Source organism: Mustela erminea, chromosome 3 (assembly GCF_009829155.1).
Source record: "Mustela erminea isolate mMusErm1 chromosome 3, mMusErm1.Pri, whole genome shotgun sequence".
Classification (NCBI taxonomy): Eukaryota; Metazoa; Chordata; class Mammalia; order Carnivora; family Mustelidae; genus Mustela; species Mustela erminea.
The window spans coordinates 87,449,058-87,470,180 of record NC_045616.1 but is presented as its reverse complement, the minus strand read 5'-3'; the positions used below and the strand labels follow the sequence as shown (position 1 = coordinate 87,470,180).

General features: G+C 55.9%; 1 protein-coding gene and 1 long non-coding RNA gene across 3 annotated transcripts in view; both read left to right on the top strand.

Annotated features, from left to right (window-relative positions):
• Positions 1-21,123, top strand: part of PSD2 (pleckstrin and Sec7 domain containing 2) — a 137,038-nt gene that overhangs the window by 43,047 nt on the left and 72,868 nt on the right. The gene's annotated exons all lie outside the window — the stretch shown is intronic.
• Positions 6,680-15,160, top strand: LOC116586500. Its single transcript, XR_004284044.1, has 4 exons — positions 6,680-6,916; positions 7,713-7,755; positions 12,739-12,817; positions 14,110-15,160. It is a non-coding gene; the product is annotated as an uncharacterized LOC116586500 (long non-coding RNA).

Sequence of the window (21,123 nt, the reverse complement as noted above, 5' to 3'; positions counted from 1 at the left end):
TCTGGTTGGCATGGCCTGACACCCCGTCTGATGGGCAGGGACCATGCCCCTGGGAAGGGGATCACCTGGCTTGGGCTGGAAGAATCTCAGAGCTGCATGGGGCAGAGCTACATGTAGGGGAGTTGAGGCAAGTGAGAGACTTGATGGCTGCAGGGGCCAGATAGAACTGGGTAGTGAGGAAGGGTTGCTGGAGCCTGATGGCTGGGTCCAAGTCCAAGCTCTTTCCCACACTGGAGTGAGTTGGGCAAGTCACTTCCTTCTCTGAGCTTCAATTTCCTCATGAAAACAATGGAGATTATGGTGGTCATGAGAACTTGGGGTGCAGGGCCCACACACTAAGCATTACCCACCAAATATCCTATGAGGCTCTCTTGTGGCCCTGGGAAGTGGGTCACTCAGAGGCCTGACCACTGGCCTGCCAAAAGCTGGGGAGACGGCTCCTCCTCCCTCTTCCCAGGCCCAGAAGGCCTGACTTGTTCCTACTGTCCCCTTTCCATCAGAGGGACATGCATGCATGCGTTTTTAGAGGGCTCATAGGAGATAAGCCAGCAGGTCACCCTGTCCTTCCCCCTGAATTTTGGGAGGGTCAGTCCCCAGCCCCCAGGCCAGGGAGAATTTTCTATTCCTCTGTTCCTCTCGTGGTCTGAAGCCGGAATGGAGGAAGTCCTGTCTGTCCTCTCTCTGGCCTCACTTTCTCCCCTCCGTACAGGCAGGCAGGTAAAGTAGAGTGAGTGGAGTGAGCAGAGTGGGAGGACTGAGTGTGTCTGCTGCCAGGGCCTGAGAGCTAGCTAGCTCCCCTGACGCCCCACACCCGCTCCTCTGCGGAGCTGTGGCCCGGGCAGCTGTCCACAGGGCTGAGCGGGTTAGCAACACAAGACAGATGGCGAGGGATTATCTCCGCTTCTCAGAGGGCAATGGCGGCAGTGGTTGGGGGGGTGGGAGGGAGGATCTCACACTCTCCCCATGTGTGTATACATGCACACTCACGAAAACACGCAAGCACATACAGCTTCCCACTCCTGCCCAGACCCAGCCTGGCCTCCTGATATGTATGAGGTAGGCAGGGAGATAGGAGGAGAGATGAGATTCCAAGAACTGGGGAGAACTGTGGGACTTGGCAATTTCGTCCCTATCCCACTTGACTTTTAGACCGGCAGGGCTTCTGAGCAGGCCCTCCCGGGCCCCTCCTGGATTCTGCCCTCCTGCCAGGGTTTCTCTGCAACTGCCCTCCACCGAGAACGTTAGGTTTAGGAAAGCATAGCCTTCCAGAAAAGCCTGAGGCTCAGAGATGGATGAGCTGTGCCCAAGGTCACATAGTAAGTTTGGCATGTCAGCGGGCTGAGTGCTAGGGCTTGGCAGGTGTCTGTGCATTGGCTGTTCAGTCCCTGGGTCTTCTGAAAAACAGCTCTTGCTACTGCCCAAGGGCCCACAGGGGTGTGTGCGTAACCTGTTGTAGGAGTAGTGACTACACTGGGGACTTGGGCACAGCCTGTCCTTCATGTATACTTCAGAGTCTGGTGAAGGCTGTTTGGAGATGAGTGACAGAGCTGGGTCTCCAGGATATGTCACTGGGAAAGAATTAGGGTGGAGTTAGGCCCTACCAGAGTGAATTCTCCCACCTGTTCCCCAATTTGCCATAGGCAGACAACGGTGGGGCTTTCTCTCCAGCTGCAGCCACAGATTCTGTTCCCCCACCCCATCCTATCTTAGACACCCTCCCCTCCCCCCAGGTCTGAGTCATCTATGCTGGGCCCCAGGGAGGGGTGTGGGCTGGGCTGGATTTGCACATGGTAACCCCAGGGGACTCTTTTCCCAGCATGGGCAGCAGGGGGGGGGGCAGAGTGGAGGCCTCAGGACAGAAACTGGTTCTCCACTCATGCTGCCAAAGTCCAGACCTCCTCTCCCTCCCCCAGAGTGACTCAGGGCATGCTGGGCCCAGGAGCATGGATCCCTGGCAGTGCAACACTGCGAGGGTGGCCTGGTCCCACTCTCTGCAGAGTGAATCCACTCCTCTAGGCCTCCCAGGCTTCAGCTGGTCACCACACATGGGTTCATGTGTGCCTGTCTAGGATTCAATGTCAGGCTGGCCTGGGGGTCAGCCAGGGAGCCAACTCGGCCTACCTTTGAAGCTCCATTATTTGAGAACCTTCAGAACTTGGTGACATCACCCACATGGTACCTGTCACAGAAAAGACTTTCTGCACCCCAGGCTTCACTCTCCCAAGCCAAGCCAGGCCTTTCTCCTTTCCACCTCGAGTCTGAAATGACCTCTGACCACCCCTCTGGGTATCTGGAGGTGGGCACATGCAAGGGTGCGGGGCGGGGCGGGGGTGGAGGGTAGCCCAGGAGCTGGGTTCAAGCCAAGCTCCACCTCCCTAACCATACAGCCCCAAGTTGGTTATATGTATTGTGAGGCTTGGGTGACACCATGTCTAAGCTCCCTACCTCTCCTTAGAGCTTGGCTTGGGGGGCCCTGCATGAACCATGGGGGTCTGAGCTTCCCCCTGTCTCTCATCAGTGGGATTTTCTCTTCATTTTCTTAAGGTTTCAAAGTAACATTCTAAAGAGGCACCATGAGAGCCAATCAGAGAGCCTATGTAAATGAATGCTCGCTGATTGGCTGTCTCCTTCACGCCCTTTACGAAACTTCAACTTCATCAACTCAGCAAAGATTTTTTTTCCTCTGGCCTCCGGTGCCCCGCAGGAGGTGGGGCTAGGGGTGGTCACCCGGGCCATCCCCCTGCTGCAGGCAGCCTGGCCCGCCAAGCCGGGCCGTTTAGGGACAGGGGGAGGCGAGTACGTCGTTCGGGCGGGGCTCTCGGGGATTTATTCTGGCACAGAATTTCCGCGGGGGCGGCACGGGGAGTGAGCCCCCTCCTCTCTGTAGGACCGTTGCAGAGCGGGCTGCAGGCCGCGGGTATCGAGCTTGGCTGGACCGGATCGATATCTGCCCGCTGGACTGATGCGCCGGGGAGTCGGCTCGACAGGGTGGGCTCTGCGGCAGAGTGATGGCCGTGCAGGCCTCCCCCCTTCCGCCATCCTCTTCGCCCGCACTCCTGGGGAAACCGAGGCGAGGAAGCGGTGTTGGGATGGAGGGCGCGGCCTGGGGCAGCGACTGTCATTGTGGCTCGCAGCCCTCATAGTGGGGGCGGAGTTAGCTTGAGGCCGCGCCCTGCTCCCCAACTCAGCTCTTCTACCCCCACGATCGCCCACGGCTAGAGGCGGTCCCCGCCTGTATCTGGTCCCCTAGTCCTTCGCCTTCCTCCCACTCTCTTTGTGTGTCTCCTCTCTGGCTCCGAGGTCTCTCCCTCCCTTCTCTCTCTGTGGGTGTCTCTGTCTCTATCTCTACATCTCAGTCTCCATTTCTTTCTCTGCCTGTCTGTCTCTGTCCCTCGGTCTCTCTCGCATCTTGCTCATTTTCGCTTTCTCTCTTTGTCTGTCTTTTCTCCCTCCCTTCGGCACCCCCCCCAACACACACCTCACATCCCTGTTTACGACATCCCCAGGGTTGGCAGGTGGGCGGGGCTGCAGCAGAGAGGGGGTGAGGGAAGGAGACGCAGCCTCCCCCCCAGCTGTTAACCTTCACGCTTCAGGCCTCTGCGGATGGCAGAGGAGGGGGAAAGCCCAGCTGCCAGCTTGGCGGAGGTGACCAGGCGGGGGCTGGGGGCTGCCCCTCCCTCTGCGCTCGTCTCTGGGGAGATCTAGGGCCGGAAGGAGTGTGACGGAGGGCGCCTCCGGCAGAGAGAGGCTATTGGCGGTTGAGTGGCCTCCCGAAGGCTTTTGCTGGCTTTTGCTGGCCGGGCGGGTGCCCAAAGGGGGCTCTGAGTGGCGCCGGCCCTGCCCGCGGCCGGGCCGGACGTGGGGGCCGGCGTGAGAATCCCGCCCATCTGTGAGCCGGCCTCACGCCGTCAGACCCAATTTATCTCGCCGCCAAAGTTTCACAGCCATCTGCTCGAGTGGAACGGCTTCCAGCGCTGGCCCCACCGGGCCCCCCAGCCAGCGCGGGGATGTTTTCCAATACGGCAGTATCGCAGCCCCCCCACCCCAAAGCAAGGAGGGGGTGTAGGGGGAGGCGGTAGAGCGCGGTGCGTGGGGCTGGCAGGCAGCCCTCTCCGGCGAGCAAGCCGACCCTGAATTTTAAGCGATTGATCAGGAAGCGCAGGCCGTTCCCATCACTTAGAGCAGCCAAATGCGACGGCGCAGGGATTTCAAGGGGCCTTTGCGGAGGCAGTAATGAGGTCACCGTCACCGCGCCAGCCTGCGGGCGGCGGGGGCCGGGCGGGGGGGCCCTGCGGATGTACATGCCTGTGAACACAGCCACACCTGTATCCCCATAACCCCTGAAGCCCTAGCACTGACCCAGGAGAACTCAGCATTTGGATATGAGCTGGTCACCAGCCCCCCTACTCTCACTAGCACAGTCAGAGACACCAAGCTAGGACTCACTCCCTGTCCCATCCGTGATCACCTCAGACAGCTTCAGCATAGGAATCCCAGACCCCCTCCATTCCCCTCTATGTGACTAAAATATAAACCTTTGTGTACTTGCCCATTACACTTCTGAGCAAGCCTGCAGAGACAGGTGACCCCAGGCCCCAGGTAATCACACAGGTGCATACATTCTGATTACACACCTGACCTCAATGCTCAGGCAGTGCTACAGTCCTACCCACCACCCCCACAAACACACACACTGGAGCTCCACCATTGTCAACCAGTACCAAGGGACACATGATCCCACACCACACCACTCCCCAGGACATGCACAGGTGCACACTGGCTCCCATGACCCCGCAAGCTTGCTGCTGTGTCTGCAGGGTGGGCACCTTCACTGCCTGCTAGGCAGCTTGGGTGCAGACCTCAAAGAGAACAAAGGCCGGGCGGGTGGGAGGGAGGGGGGCTAAGCCCCCCGGCCTCATCCTCCTTGGCGATGCTCGTCTGTCTCAGCTCTGCGGCCACTGCATCGAGCGGCTCTGATTGCTGAGTAAATCACCGCGATGATCTGAATAATTATCGTCTCCTGAAAAGGAAAAAAAAAAACCAAAACAAAACAGGGGAATAAATAAACATAGGAGAGAGCAGCCACCTGATTTCTCAGAGCCCTGGGTTGGGGGGAATATATTGGGGTGGGTGTCACTGGTTCCCCGCAGATCCTAAAGGCTTCCTTGGGATGCAAAGCAGGTGTGGATGGGGTGGACCTCAGGCCCAGAGGTGGCATGGGGTACTATCCCCTCCCTTCATTCTTCTCCTCAGGCCAGCTCCCATGCCCACCACACCCTGTCTGACCTATCTCTCCTTCTCACAAATTCAGGCCCCCTTGCCCTGTAGAGCTCCCTCTTGTCTCCAGGGGTTGGCTGAAGCCCATCTCTCCCTTGGAACACCCTTCTCACTTCCACTTCAGTTTGCCTGACTCTCTCGTTTCTGCAGGATGAGCCCTATACCACTTCCTCTGGGAGGTTCTTCCTGACTGCCCAGCCCTCCAGAGTCCTGCCTTCCTGACATTCCAGTGTCTGATTCCATATAGCCTGACTGGTTTGGGATGGTCACCCTGTCTCCTCAGCTGGGTGGAGAGCTTTGGTAGGGAGCAGCTAGGTTTTATTTTATGTATTTATTTATTTATTTATTTATTTATTTATTTATCTATCTGTCTATCTGACAGAAAGAGAGATCACAAGTAGGCAGAGCAGCAGCTGGGGGAGTGGGGGGGAAGCAGGCTTCCTGCTGAGCAGAGAACCCAAACCAGGGCTCAATCCCAGGACCCTCAGACCATGACCTGGGCCAAAGGCAGAGGCCTAACCCTCTGGGCCACCCAGGCTCCCCTTATTTTATTTTTTAAAAGATTTTATTTATTTAAAGATTTTATTTATTTATTTGACAGACAGAGATCACAAGTAGGCAGAGAGGCAGGCAAAGAGAGAGAGGTGGAAGCAGGCTCCCTGCTGAGCAGAGAGCCCAATGTGGGGCTCGATCCCAGGACCCTGGGTTCATGACTGGAGCTGAATGCAGAGGCTTTAACCCACTGAGCCATCCAGGTGCCCCAAAGATTTTTATTTGACAGAGAAAGAGAGAGCACAAGCAGGGGGAGCAATAGGCAGAGAGAGAGAGAAGCAGACTCCCTGGTGAGCAAGGAGCCCAACGTAGGTCTCGATCCCAACATCTTGAGATCATACCTGAGCAGAAGGCAGATGCTTTACCAACTGAGCCCCCCAGGCACCCAGCAGCTAGGTTTTGAACAAAATAATGATAACAGAAGCAGCTACTGCCCTGCCCTGAGCACTGTTTACGGGCTGGCCCCTGCTAAAACATCTTTCACCATGGATCCTTCCCAGAATCCTGCGTGTAATATTCCCGTTGGGCAAACTGAGGCTTAGCTGGGGTAAAACTTGGCCCTGCCCTTTTCTCCAGGATTAAAATGCTCTTCATGGGGCCCCTGGCTGGCTCAGTCAGTACAGCACAGTCAGTGATTCTTGATCTCAGGGTTGTGAGTTCAAGCCCCACATTGGGAATAAAGCTTCCTTTAAAAATAAATAAATAAATTAATTAAAATGCTCCTCATTTTCTGGATCCTTTCTGGGGTCCCCCTGATCCTACATGTTGGAGGGGCACCATGTCATAAATACCTCAACCCCATCCTGCCCATTCCTGTTCCCTCACTTTGCCCCCATTTTCCTATCCTCAGGAGGTGTGCCATCCATGCATTGTGACCCTCGACCTCACAAAGGGCGTGACCCTTCCCCACAGCCCCAGCATCAAAGGAGGGGCAGCTCAGTCCTATGCTTCTCCTGCCTGAAATGGTTCCAGATGTGGGGACTGCAGGGGCCTGTGGAAGATGCAGGGTGATGTTCGGCACATGGCTGGGTTTCTTCCTGGAGGCTGCCCTGAGGGAGGGCCATCTACCTCCCTTTCCTGGCACCTGGTCAGTAAATGGGAGCAGAACGTGGTTTTGGGAGGAGGTCTCCCAGGAGGCTGGGACAGGAGAGAAGCTGAATCCATTATGAGTTTGCATTTACCCTCTATGGGGGGCAGACTGCTGGGTGGGGGGTGCGAATCCATGGTTGGTTCTCTAAGCTGTAGAGGGAGGCCCAGGACTTAATGGTTTAGCTCCCCTGCACTCCATAGAGCAATGCCGTTGTAGATGGGTGAAACTTTTTTGAGTCAGGGGTCCCAAACTGGTTCCTGGGTAAGGGTGCCTGTTCAGACCTCTCCTGTAGGCATCCTGATTCAGGGACCCAAGTGTTGCTAGGGGAATGGGGTGTGTGTGTGAAAATCTTTGTCCCTGGTTGGGTTGGGTAGAGGAGAGACAAGTGAGACATAGTGTTGATCTGGAAAGACATCCAAGTAGTCCCACTTCTGTGTGTGACTAGAGATGAGGTAGGGCCCAGCCTGCTTCTGGGAAGCCCTCAGGCCTCTACTCTGCAGCTTATCAGGAGCCAAGGGCAGTCCTTCCTTCCTGGGAGGGAGGTAGAGGTGGCCAGTGTCCATCCTGTGGTTTGTAGGTAACCCCATCCCAACACCTTTCAGCTACTCTTAACCTCAGAACAGAACAGGATGTCTTAGCTCTCAACTTCCTCCAACAGATAGATATTTCTTTGGATCTTCTACATGCTGGGCACTGGGGGCACGTTAACTTGGGGTTCAGAGAGTACTCAGGGAGATGGGGAGGCATACTCACCCCACTCACATATACACACTCCCCTCCCCTTTTCTACCAGAGTATGACCATGGGGAACTCCGGAAGAGGCAATAATGAATGTGGTAAGACCTTTGGAATTAAACCCACCCTGGTTCAGAGTCTGGCTCTATTACTTGTTAGCCATAAACAAGTCAATGGGCCTGTTTCCATACCCACAAAGTGGGAATTCTAGTAGCCTGTGTTTCTAGTGTGTCTGTGAGGGTTCAGGGAGAGACTCTTGCTGGAGGCTGTAGCACAGGACTCAGCTATTGGTGACTGCTCATGGTCCTTAGTTACTGGAGAGGGAGGGAGGCGGGAACTTCAGGTCATTCCTTGGCCACACTAGGGCACACCCTCCATGGCATGGCTGGCCTCCAGCTTCTCTGTTTGGGGTTGGAGGTTGTTGGTCTTGGCAGGTCATCTGAACTGCACAGACCCCCATTCTCCTGAAAGCTTAGTTGTCCTATCTGTCTGTTTCTCCCTCCTGGCCGGGCCTGGCTCTCCCTTTCTCTCTGCCTGCCCCTAATGCCATCTCTCCATGTCTCCCCCCAAACATAGAGCTCTCCCCCCACACAAGAATATCTCTTTGTCCCCACCCCCATGTCCAGCTCAGCTCTCAGGCCAACCCCATGACAGTCACAAACATAGGCCCTCACACCTGGGTGTACACAGGCAAGGGGACATGCACGGCGGCAAAGTGGTGGGGATACAAAACCATGTACATCCTTGTGCTCAAGTGCATGCGGGCATGAGGGTGTCTGCCCCAACACACACACACACACAGCTGTGCACACAACACAGATCAGTACAAACAGGTCCATACAGACACGCTCAGCGACAAACACACAAAGATAGGGGAGCATAGGGCACACACAAGAATTCACAGGCATATGTGCTCACCACCCTACACACGCATATATGGAACACATAGGCACAAACAGGTACATAGAGACACACACACAAGGACACACAAGTGTGTCTGCACAGTATGTCACACACACACGTGTACACACACATAGGCACACACCAGCTCTCTCGCCCCCGCCCCCCCCGTGGGTTGCTGGCTGTCTGCCAAGCTTGGCGCTTTCTGCTGGGTGTGCACAACCTTTCACAGGCTCTAATTGAGTCGAGGGTGATTTATAACACGGCAGCGCCCCTGCCCAAGTGGGCTGTCCCCTCCTGCTGCAGCCCTGGCCAGAGCCTTTGGCCACCCCCACCCCAATCCTTATCACACTGGATCACACACACAGGCCCCTTAGAGGGAGAAGGGGACCTTCCCTTCTAGCCACCAGCTCCTTTCTTTATTCTTTCCTTGCTCCTAGGCCAGACACTGGGCTCTGAGAGGCTCCCTCCTGCCAAACTCGTTACAGGGTCTAACTCCCAGGAGACTTTCTAACTTGCCTGTTTAGGGATACCCAGGACCTTGACGGCAGATCCCATGTACTTCCTGAGCAACAGCAAGAGAAACTGGATTTAGATATGAGGAGGGACTTCCCCACCCAGTAAACTAGGTGTGGGGTGAGGTTTGGTCAGCAGGGGCTGGGGGAGCCTGGATTCAGGGTGATGGGGGAGGGAGAAGCCACTGAGAGTCTTGTTTCCTTCTTCCCCATCCTTTTGGGTAACTGAAGTGACTGTCACCTCCCTCCAGGCTGTCCCCATGGCCTCTGCGGCTGCGCTTGTGATTAATTACATTAATTAGGCCTTGAGGTTTGGCTCATAAAGCCCCCATGTCCACCTAAGAAGAAGCTGCAGGGAAAGCCTTTGTCCTGGTGCGTGGAAGAAAGTATGAACCCTTACCCCCTCACCTCTGATCCCAACATAGACTAGCAGCTTTACCTTGGCCTATTAGCTCACCCTGAGAGCTATTTTCTCCTCCCAGTGTCTCCTGTTGGATGCTGATACTGTTAACCCATTTGACAGTGAAGGCACCCAAAACTCAGGCTAAGTCCTTGCCCAAGTTATATACCCGGTTCGTGGCGGAACTGGGATTTGAAATCAGACAACAGAACAAAGCATGTCTGACCCAGAGCCTGACTTTATGATGAAGTCCATTTCATCCCCACCAGAACTCCTGGTACTCAGAGTGCTGGGTTTTGGAGCAGGAGAGACTTCTTGGAGAGGCTATTCGTCTCCATTCTCAGAATTGGAGTTAGCTTACAGCATGAGGGACTCAGATTAAAGAGGGACCTCTCTGGCAGTAAAGTGATTGGGAGGTGTGTGTGTGTGTGTGTGTGTGTGTGTATGTGTGTGTGCGTGCACGTGTGCATGCTAGCGGGCGCTGGGGAGATGTGCAGTGGAGTCTGGGCTGCCCCTAAGGGAGTCCACATGGTAATGGTATTCAACATTTAGTACTTTCCTATTGTCTATTGACTCACACAATCCCTTGGAGAGGAGCTGAACCCCATTTTAGAGATGAATAACACTGATAATCTGGCAGTTTAAACAATCTGCCCAGGCCTCTGGGATTCAAGGCAGCTGCACCCCCACCCCTTCCCCCATTGCCATGTTGTCTGGCTTCTGTGGGCCAGTGACCCCACTTCATCTCTGTCTCTGCGATGGGTCAACACAGCCCCTGGCCCTCCTGAACCCACTTGAACACATTTGAACAGTTGTTAGTGAAGGTGTGAGATGGGTGGCCTTGAGGGCATAGGGTATGTGTCAGGGACTCAGTGCTTGGGTACATGTGTCACCGTGTGCCCTTAATGTGGCCCAGATCTATTTGTGTGTTTTGGGGTGCTGTGTGGCTGTGTATCTATGCATGTTGGTATTTGTAGATCTTAGGGTGTATCATTGTGTCTCTCTCTGCATGGCTTGCATTTGTATATTTCTGTGGGTTTCCTCCTGCTCCTTCAGTGTGTGTGTGTGTGTGTGTGTGTGTGTGTGTGTGTGTATCTTTCTGTGTCTGTCTCTGTTCCAGCTTTGGGTATGTCTCTAGGTGAGTATCTCTGTAGGCCCTGCTGGGTGTTTGTCCATGTTATTTGGTGTTGGTTTCTGCCAATGACTTCAGGTGTAACTCTGTGTCCGTGTGTCTATATCTCTGTGTGCAGCTGTCTTTACTGTATCTGTGTGTATGAGGCGCCGTGTATGCGTGTCACTGAACAGTACTGTCTGTAACTGTGTTTCAGAGCTGGGACTAGGATGGGCACAAAATTTCTCAGTAATCAGGAAAATTATTTTAGTGCAATATTTTTCCAAAAAAATCTCAATTAATGCAGAAAATGCACGATGAACAAATTCACAAATATTAAAGACAGGATCGGTATGTGTGCACGTCTGCGTGACTGTGTGTGGCTGTGTGTCCTCCCTCCCACTCCCCGCCAGGTGATCCCACCGCCCCCCCACCCCCTTCCAGTCACGCTGCGCTGGGCTGAGCCGCGGTAATTTCCGAGTCGGCGGCGGCTTTGTGTGCACTGGCCGCTGTCTTGGGGGCGGGGATGGAAGGGAGGGTTATTTCTCCCCCCTCTTCCTTTTTATTGGGTCATTAACAACGGCCCGGACTGCCGCTGCGCCCCCCCCCTTTCATGTCTGCCGCGCCTCCCGCCATTATCTCCCTCCGCCGCGCGGCGTAATTCGATGCCAATCAGGTTTGGGGCGCGGAGGCAGCCGGATCAAAGACCGGGCCGCGGCACTGGCAGGAGTGGGGTGGGGGACAGGCTGTGCTCCCCCGAGGTCGCGGCACCCACCTTGGGTCCCGCCCCAGCGCCCAGGGTCAGACGGAGGAGGGACCGCCCAACCTGTGTGTGGGGTGTCAGAAAACCGCGTGGGGATGACGAGGTGCTGAGTGGCGGGACCAGAGCCCCCTGGACCGATCGCGGGGTCCAGCGGGGCACCGGGGCGGCTCGTGGGCTGCGGGTTGACGGCGGCTCCCTGGAGGGCGTGGCCTGTAGGCGGAGCCTTGGAAGAGTTCGGTAACAATTGAGGAGCTAGTAGGGAAATGGCATTCTAGGCGGAGGGACCTGCTTGGGCAAAGGCTGGAGGGCAGGCACCAGCAGTGTTTTAGGAATTGAGAAGAATTCTTCCGGCTGGGAAGAATCTGTGCTGTGTTCCGTGGACACGGAGCAACGGAGGGTTCTTGGGAGGGGAGGCAGGGAATCTCAGGTGGCCTTCAGGATAATTTATCTGTTGATGTCTTCTGCTTGCTGGAAGCTCTGCCCACTCCGTTTCTTCCTCTGGGAAATGCGGAAGCGCTCAGCTCCCTCCACCTCTTCCACGAGAGATCAGTGAGAAGGTGAATATGATCAAACAAGTGCAACTCACATTTATTGAGCACTTACTGTTTCCCAGCCTGGGTTCATCTGCATAAGGAGCCCTACAAGGCTGTAATTCACTTTACAGAACCGCAGATTGAGGCACAGAGAGCTAAAGTGACCTGCTCAAGGTTCTGTAGCTGGTGAAGGTCATGGTTGAGATTTGAACCAGGCTTATAGATCCAGAGCTCACAGGAAGAAGGTCATCCCCTGGGAGGGGCCCTGTCCCAGCTCTCTGCCCTATTCCCTATCCCACCTGGGCCTTGGGGAAGGATGGGGGCAAAGGTTTTAGAGCCGCCTGCCCCCCCCCCATGTGTGGAGACAATGGTTCCACAGTGGGCTGGGTGAGGAGTGGGACCAGAATCATCCTTTGCAGACCCACAGCCACTCCCATCATTTATAGCCCTTGGTCTTGGGCAAGTCAGTTGCCCCCTCCCCCAAGTCTGCTTCATCTGTAAAATGGGGTTAACAGATTCATTTGTCCCTGAGGAGTCAGTGAATGAAGTCAGCAAAGGGTGCTTTGAAAGTAAGATGCAGAATAAATCAGAATTTTCATTATCACCATCAGCCAAAGACTCGGAGGGTGGGTGTCTGCCAGACAGTCCCCATGGAGGATGGTAAGCCCCCTTTTCCCCCAAAGCAAATGCCAGTGTTTAGTTTTTGGTTCTGGAGAGAACCACACCTGAGACACAGAGAAATAGGTTTTTCTTTCCCAAATAGTACTGGGTCTTCACAACTCTAAGTATATATCAGACCTGAGAATGTTCTGAGCAAACCGCAGTATACATAATACAGGCTTCTGCTCCCAACTGAACACAGGCCTCTGGATAGAGAAGGTACCAGCCAGCAAGGTTCTCCCCTCTGCTCTCCACTCCTCAACCCTCAGATCTGGGGTCCGGTAAGTGGGCATTGGGAGCTGAGGGGGTGGGAAGTCAGGGCCCTGAGTCTTTGGTGCCTTCTAAATAGTACCCCCCACCACCGCCCCCAGAAGCTGCTTGGTCTGGATGAGCACTGGTACTGGGGAGAAAGATGTAGACGGAGGCCTGTGAGAGCATTGTGCTTGCACACGGGAGTACCCTCTTTTCCTGGAGGGACAAACAGTTGGATTGAGAGGAATGAATAGAAGTTTACCAGATGAGGGCTGGGGACAGAAAGCATGTTTCGGGAACTTGCGAAACCTAGAGGCCTGAAAGAATAGGGCGCTGTGAGTTTTTCTGGAGGTAGGGAGGATGAGCAGGGGGAATGAGCTGGGAAGGGCAGAGCCTGAATGAACTTGGCAATAATCCTGAGGATGCCAGGGACCCAGGGCAGCTTCAGGGCAGAAAGCCACCCTATCTCAGCCTCTTTATCTGTGCTGTGGCTATAAGACACTTGTCCCCACCCCCCCGCCCCCCACCCCAAGGCCTGGATGGAAAGTAAATGAGAGGAAGGAGAGGTACGTGTGCTCTCATATTCCCTTCCCATTCAGGGAAGTAAGGGAGGGGTGGGGGGTGGGCTGAGGAGACAGGGATGGGGGGCTTTGTCCCCACTGTTCTCCATGCACAAGGAGACAAACGGGAGATCCAGAGCCCCCTCCCGGACCTGATGCAGACTGCCAGACGGAGGTGGCCATGATTAGCAGCCCCAGGTGACATGGGCATGTGACTTTGGCAGTGTCTACTGCTGAGGAAATGGGGTCTTGGTTCTAGCGCTCGGAAACTGCTCTCCCCGGGAGGGCAGGGCCGGCCTCAGACCTGACCACATTCTTTCTGCCTTCTCTTGGTTCTACATCTCCTACCTTGCTGAAGGAGGTCCATGGCCCCTGCGCCCCCACCTTTCTTGGGAAGTCTCTGCCTGGCTGGAGCGGGGCGCCTGTGTGTGTCGGGGAAGGGGGTAGTGGCTGTGCCGTACACCGCAGATCCCAGCTGCCTCTGGACGCTGAAAAATCCAATTTTCTTCCTAATTGCCACCGCCCGCGCTCTCTCTCCCCTCACAGCCTACTTCTGCTTGGCGGCGCCTGGTCCCCCATGCTCCCCCTACTCCTGCCTCCTGCCGCCCACCCCACGGCGGACGCTGCCCCCCCCTCGCGGTCACCCGTGTCGGGACGCACCATATATCATGTCCGCGGCCAGGAGGGGCGGGGGGGAGCGGACAGGCACCCGCCCTGGGCTCCCTGACGAAATCGTCCTTTTCCGCGGCGGCGGATGACAGGTTGTGGGAACAACAGCTTGAATTACGGAAAGAAGTTTCCCCACTGAGTTAATCTGCAGTGGCTGGAGGTGACCTTCTGGAGACGGCGATTAATCACGGGCCGTGGCGGGCGCCGCGCCACGCCGGGCCCTTTGGGGGAATACTAATTCCACTACAAGATAAATCATAATTTGACAATAATCATCTGCCCTAATCACTCCAATTCTTCTGTTTAATTATTTGTATACACCGTGTTTCTTCAGCGAGGACCCCTTGTGCCTGTGGGTAGGGAGAGGACAGCCGCCTGGGCGCAGACCCCACTTTGGCCCCTTGGCCTCTTGGCCCTGCTGGTATGCCTGGGGAGGCCTGACTCCCAGCTGCTCGGGAGAACATGGGAGCTTGGCGTTATGGCAGCACCACCAGGGAAACTGAGACTCAGAGAGAGGCCGGGCCTCGTCTGAGGTCCCATGGCAAGCTTCGTGGGAGCCAGGCTGAAGACTAAGGCTTCAACGTTTAGTCCTAGGCTGTACCCCATGCTCCCCCTTGCTGAAGAATGGTTCGGAGCGCCTCCCTTTCACTGCCCTACTCGCTGACCTCTGTGCCCAGTCTCCTGTGAAAGCTGGTCCCACCCTCCATCTGCCAGCACCGACAGGATTGCTGCCTGCTTCCATTCCCCTTCCCCCGCCCTGGGCCCGCCTGTCCACTCAGGACACGATCATGAAGGGTTGTGGGCATCTGAGCAGGCCCCCATCTTCCAGGGGTGACCACTGGCAGTTGATGGGACCTCTCTGTAGCCTTTATCTGTGAGTTGGGTGGGGCCCTCTCTCTCCCAGGATCACAGAGACCTGGCCTTATGCCAGATCCATAGGGGTTCTCACAGAGGCTTACTGCTGCCCCTTCCTATTCTGCTAGGGCCCAGCCACTAGGGTCCTATATGTTCTATCCCCGCCCAGCCTCCCAAATCTGGCTCCCAGTGCCACCATGTTTACCCCTTGGGTTGGGCTGCCAGGAGAGTTCCAGGGGCCTGACTCTGCCCCTGATGGTCCCCCTTGGAGGGGCTGGCTGGGCTGCTGTCAGCTCTGGCTCCCTGAAGCAGGAATCAGAATGACTCAGAGTCTTTCTTTTTCCAGGCCAGCTCCTGGCACCCCTCGATGGGGGGTATTGGTGAAAAGGATACAATGGGGGCCATTGGACACAGTGTGGCCCCCCGAGCTGGGGCTCATATGGGAACTTTGGTGTGGCTCTGTGGCAATGTGGTGGGGGAGGAATGACTTCCTTAAACAAAAGCCAAGAGCCTCGCTGGATGTGCGATGTTGGGGCTACAGCCTAGAGAGTGATATACTGATGATAATGAAAGTACTGATAAGGGCAGTGAATGTTCGTTCCCGACAGCAGCCTGCTCGGGTACCTTCTGGTCCCAAGGACAGCTGATGAAAGGCTGATGGTAGAAACAAAGCCCTTATCCTCAGGATGCCCCAGTCTCAGGGAAGAGGTGTGGTCCCTTTGCTCAGATCAGAGAGAGAAGAAATAAGGAGGGACAAATACAAACCTGGCTAGGTTTATGGAGCTCCTGCCATATGTCAGGCCCCGGCCTCAGTCTTCGGCCTGTTTTACAGCTCGAAGTTCTCGTGATCACCTGTGATGTTAGCCCAATTTATGGATGGGGAAACTGAGTCCCAGGGAGGCAGAGTCACTTGCCTTGTGTCACCAAGTTTATGAGTACAGGCTGGGATTTGAACTCCGTCTCCTGTTCCGTCCCGTCCTGTCTCCTAGAAATCCTGTCAAAGCCACTTCATCAGTATTGTAGAATTTCTGGTCAGAAGATCTGGGAGAAACTGAACCAGTCTCTTCACTTGCTGTGAAAAGGAGGCTGGGGGAGTTGAGAGACTGGGGATGTAGAAGGGCAGCTCATCCCTGCCTCAGCTCTCCATAACTCTAAGTCCTTCATGGAGTCTGACTTCCCTCCCCTCTGCTGCAGTTTCCCTTCATTCATCCTCTGTGGTCGCAGGGTTCCCTTTTTCTCTGTCTTTGGCTACCTCTGTGCCCTCCCCCTCCAGTTCCTCAGGGACCCTCGCCTGGAGGAGGGGCTGTGTGTGGCATGGGCAGCATCTTGGACCTAGTGGCCTCCGTCTGATGCTCTCCCTGGACACCCCCGGGCGGATGAGGCATGGGTTGTGATCGTCAGGGACACAGCTGGCTTTCTGAGAGGTGTTTCCATCAGGCACCCCCTAGCTATCTTGTGGGCCTTCCTCTACCCAAACTGTCTTTTGGGGTATTCCCACACACCAGGTGGGGCTCTGGAGGGTGTCTCTGCAGGAGTACCCCAGCTCAGCTATGAAGATCTGAGAGGGTCACTCAGCCTTTCTGAACCGCAGTTTCCTTACCTGCAAACCAGAAGTAATAATACCTGGCCCACATTAAGTACTCAATAACTATTACCTGTTGTTAGTATAAGTGTATGTGGTGAGATCACCAAGGCACTCTCCCTTGGCCTGGCCCCTCAGTTGCCTTTTGGGGGTGTTCAAGAGCAGGAGGCATCCCCCTGCAGACAGCACTCTACTCAGAAAGCCGCTGGGTCAGCCCCCTCCCACTTGGGCTGCCTCTCTTCCAGGCGGCTGCTGCCCAGGGGGACTGGCAAGTGAGGGGAGGGCTGTCGGGGAGGTGGTGGAGCCACAGCAGAGGAGAGGGGAGCCAAAGGTTGGCTGAGTGGGGGAGAGATGGCCTGGGGGGAGAGCGGCTGAGTCGCTGGGGAGGGTGGGAGGCTGTCGTGCTATAAATACCTCCCAGGTAACAGGACCCGTAAATGAAGGGAGGGAATTAGTCACATTCCGCGGCGCCTGGGAGAGAGGACAGGGAGCAATGACCTGAATCCATGGAAGGGAAAAAATTAGGCTAACCTTGGCGGGGGGGTGGGGGGAGGTGGGGGGGCCGTGGTGTTGGTTGGGGCTGGATACTGGGCTTCCTCAGAGGGGTGCCCTGGACTCCACATGCTGGAGAGGGTCCAGGAAGGAATAATCTTGGCAGGAGGGGTCTGGAAGGGACAGCTGGTCGACCCCATGCCTGGATGTGTGAGGGGCTCTTTTCTTCTCAAGGATTCCCTGGCCTCTCTCAGGAACTCCATCCTATTCCTCTTAGAAGTTCTTCCTGGAGTCTAGCCTTGATCTTTCCTCATGTCCTGAAGCATGTTCCCATTTGCTGCCCTCCTGAAGGCCTTGCTCTCCCTGAAGCCCCTACCTTACCAGGCATCTGCCTACCTCTGTCATTCCCTGGGTTCCCTGTCATTCCCAGGCGAAGGTTCCTTGTTTGGGAGGGCAAGAAGGATGTGTCCTTCTTCCTCTCTGAACCCCACTGCTGGGGCTGGGTTCTCCACTCATCCCTCACTGGGCTGATGACCATGGTGGCCTGCTCTCCAGCCCCCTAGTCCTCTCCCCATGGTTGCCAGAGCAACAGTCCATACGTGTCCTCCCTTGCTCACACCTTCCCTGCTCCTCTAGGAATGGGGTCCAGGCCCCTTGGCTTGCACAAGGAACCTGCTGGATCTTCCTCTAGGCGGTTTGCTAACCGCCTCTGCACCTGCTCTCCCTCACACCTAGCCCACCACTCTCGATCCTACAGGTCTCTGCATGGACTGGCCTTTCAGTTGAAGAAGGCCCCCTAGCTCTGCCTGGCCACCTTGCATTTGCTCCCAGGCCCCAGGTTCTGAAATTCTCCCAGCTGCCTCCCCAGCTGAGTTGGGTCCTCCCTCATCTATGCTCTGGAAACACTTCTGGCAGGGGGAGTGTGGGAAAGTGGTTAAGATCCAAATTGGAAGGCCAGCCCTGCCTCATACTATGTGGACTCTGGTGAATAAATGACCTCTCCTATGCCTCAGTTTCCTCATCTGTAAAAAGAGGTTCCCACAGTGGCTTCCTAAGAGCGGTAAACTTCCAGTGAGCCCCTGCATGAGGAGGGCTTAGCACACAGTCAGTGGGTGGCCGCTGTTGGGGTCACGGTATTGATCACACTGTTTCTGTGTCTGTCTCCTCTGTGGGCTGTGAGATGGAGGGGGGCCCTGTGTGGTGGCGCTGCGTCCCCGTGTGACTCGTCGCCGCAGCCGCAGTGGCCAGCTCGCGCCTGGCACTGAGACGGTCGGCAAATGTTTGCTGAATTAATGAGTGGGGGCTGCAGGGAGGGCTTGGGCTGCAGTTCCGCCTGGGCTGCTGCAGCTGGGGCGCCTGTGTTCATGTGTGTGCGGTGGGAGTGTGAGTGAGGGGTATCTGTGGGTGGGGGAGCCGTATCCGTGCCCGTCCCGGGGGTCTGGCGGCGCCGTGGGCTGCCTGGCGCGCCCGCTCCCTGGGGTCCCCGCCCAGCGCCTGCCTGGCTGCGGGACCCCGTTGCCAGGAGCAGTCAGGATGCGGCAGCGTCTCCATGGCAACGCGGCATCTCGAGCCGCGCGCCGCCCTCCCCCGGCGCCCCGCTGTGGGCAGGAGGCCGAGCCTGGCAGCCCCTCCCGGCCCAGCAGCCAGCAAGCTGGGCCAGGAGGCCGAAGCCTGGTGGGAGGGACTGAGGAGGGGGCTCCTTATTTTTCTCGAGATGAAGGGCTGACCTGTCTTTACTTCCCTCTCCATCTGGGGGAGGTAGACAGCATGAGGGCTCTGTCCTCTGTCCATGTGCAGCGTCCCTCCTCTCCCTCCCCCCTCTTCTGGCCAGGAAATCAGGAACAGGTCCTAGTTAGGGCAGGAGATCCTCACTGGGCAAGGGACATCTCTGATCTGAGTTCTGGCAGTGAATGTGACACAATGATCCAGGTTCGAGGGGCTGTTGTGAGGGGGCACTGAGGTCCTGCTTGGGAAGTGCCACTCTGCTCCATGGTATGAGTGCAAACCTGGTGACTTACAGTACCCACCCTATGTCCACCAGTATCCCCACTTCTTTCCCATAATGCCCAAGTTCCCAGTATCTGCCTAGAACTGTCCTAATGGCCCTTTACCCTCTTGGTCATTCCATATTCTTGAAACCCACTCAGAGCTTCCCACTGTGGTCTCAGTGACACCACCAGTTCCCATCCAGTGCCTCTTGTAGTCCCCCAACATCTTCGCAGTGCCTTCCAGTACTTCTGAATACCCACTTGCTGTCTAATTGTTGTCCACTCTTCCCTTATGCTTACTTAGTATTTTCACATATCCATTTAGCACCCTCCCTAATTACTATCCAATAACCATATGGAACTTTCCTTGGAGTTTAGGCTTGGTGCCCCTTAATATTCCCCAGAGATGACCCACTGCCCCTAGGACCTTCCTAATGGTCCCTAGCCCCCTTGTTACTCACCCAGTACCTTCCATATCCAATGTCGATCCCAGTACCTTCGCAGTACTCCTGTTCACCTAGTGCCACTACAACCTCAGTCTGTCCAGTACCTACCCTACTCTCTGCTTCCTAGTAAATAAATCCCCCTTATCTTCCTGCTCCCCTACTTCCCCAGCCCCAGCTCCGTCAGAGCGCCGTGATCACTGAGGCCAGGAGGGGGCGCATGAACGGTCAGCCAAAGACGGAAGCTCGGGGCGCGGCCGGGGTGGAGGTCGAGGAGCTGCATCCGAGGCTGTTGTCTTACGGAGCCTAAGTCCAAGACCAGGATGGGGCTGCATTTCGGGGGAGTCCTGCCTGGAGTGACGCACCTCGGGCCACCCCTCCCCGTCCTCTGTTAGCCCCGCTGGGTCCATCGCCACAGCCGTCGTGGCTTCGGCTCCGGGAGGGGGCGCGCGCCCTCTGGTGGCCACGAAGCCGCTCAGCTCTCCGGGCTGCTGCGCGGGGACAGGGAGATGTGCGTTCCTTCCCTCCCTCTTCCACGTCCTAGTTTATTAGGCCTGTCCTTGAGCTGAGACGCAGAGGGGTTGGGGCGAAGGGGGACCGGAGTGTTGGGTTTGTTGTTAGTCTAGTCGCTCTCTGGGGGCAAGACAGAGGGACTGGAACTTGGGATGGAGGGAGAATATTAGCTAGGGAGTTTGGGACTGAGGGCTCCTGAAAAGGGACTGTGGGAGCAGGATGGTGTGGGGAGGAGGGGGGCACTGAGTCTGCCAAGAAATGGATCTCTACTCATGGATCAAGCTGCTTGGGCTTTTATCCTCACTTGCTGCCTGCATAAGTGTGGGGGGATCACATGGTGGTGGTGGTACGGTGAGGTGTCTCCATTCCAAGCCTGGCAGCTCCTGCCTGGCGCTACACCCGTAGCATCTGCATCTGCTTTGGCCTACTCCCAGATGACCCCATTATGGCCTCTGCCCACCTGCCAGCCCTCGGTCCTCTGCCCACCTGTCTGGGCCTTTTCCCTAATCTTCCATAGTACAGGAAGGGGGGCACCCTCTCCCCCTTCCCCACAATGTGGGGTTTCCTCTCTCCCCTGTGTATTGCGGAAATAGATGGAGCTACAGAAGGAGGGACCCAGGTTAGACTCCCGCAGTCTATTGGGGGTGACCTTAGTCTGTAGGACCATCCATGGTCAGGTCTGTCATCTTGTGCCCATATATGGTCTGGCATTAGGACAGCACTCATTGAGCCTCTGCTCAATGGATTCGTGAGTGAAGTCCTTAGAGATGTCTCTTCCCTCCTCCTCCTCATTGCACCGATGAGGAAACCGAGGCACTGGGGAAGTAAAGAATTATTCCACTATTAACAAGAACAGAGGGTTGGTGGTGAAATGATGAAGAGCGCTGGCTGGTCTGGGTTTGGTGTCAGTTCTGATACTTGCTGAAGGAGCTTGACCTACCCCTTCTTTCTAAGCTCAGTTTCCTTGGGGCACCTGGGTGGCTTAGTGGGTTAAGCCTCTGCTTTTGGCTCAGGTCATGATCTCAGGGTCCTGGGATCAAGCCTTGCATCGGGCACTCTACTCAGCAGGGAGTCTGCTTTCCCCCAACCCCGCTTTCTCTGCCTGCCTCTCTGCCTGCTTGTGATCTCTGTCTGTCAAATAAATAAATAAAATCTTAACAACAACAACAACAACAACAACAACAAAACCCACCTCAGTTTCCTCATTGATAAGTGGAGAATAACCACTCTATT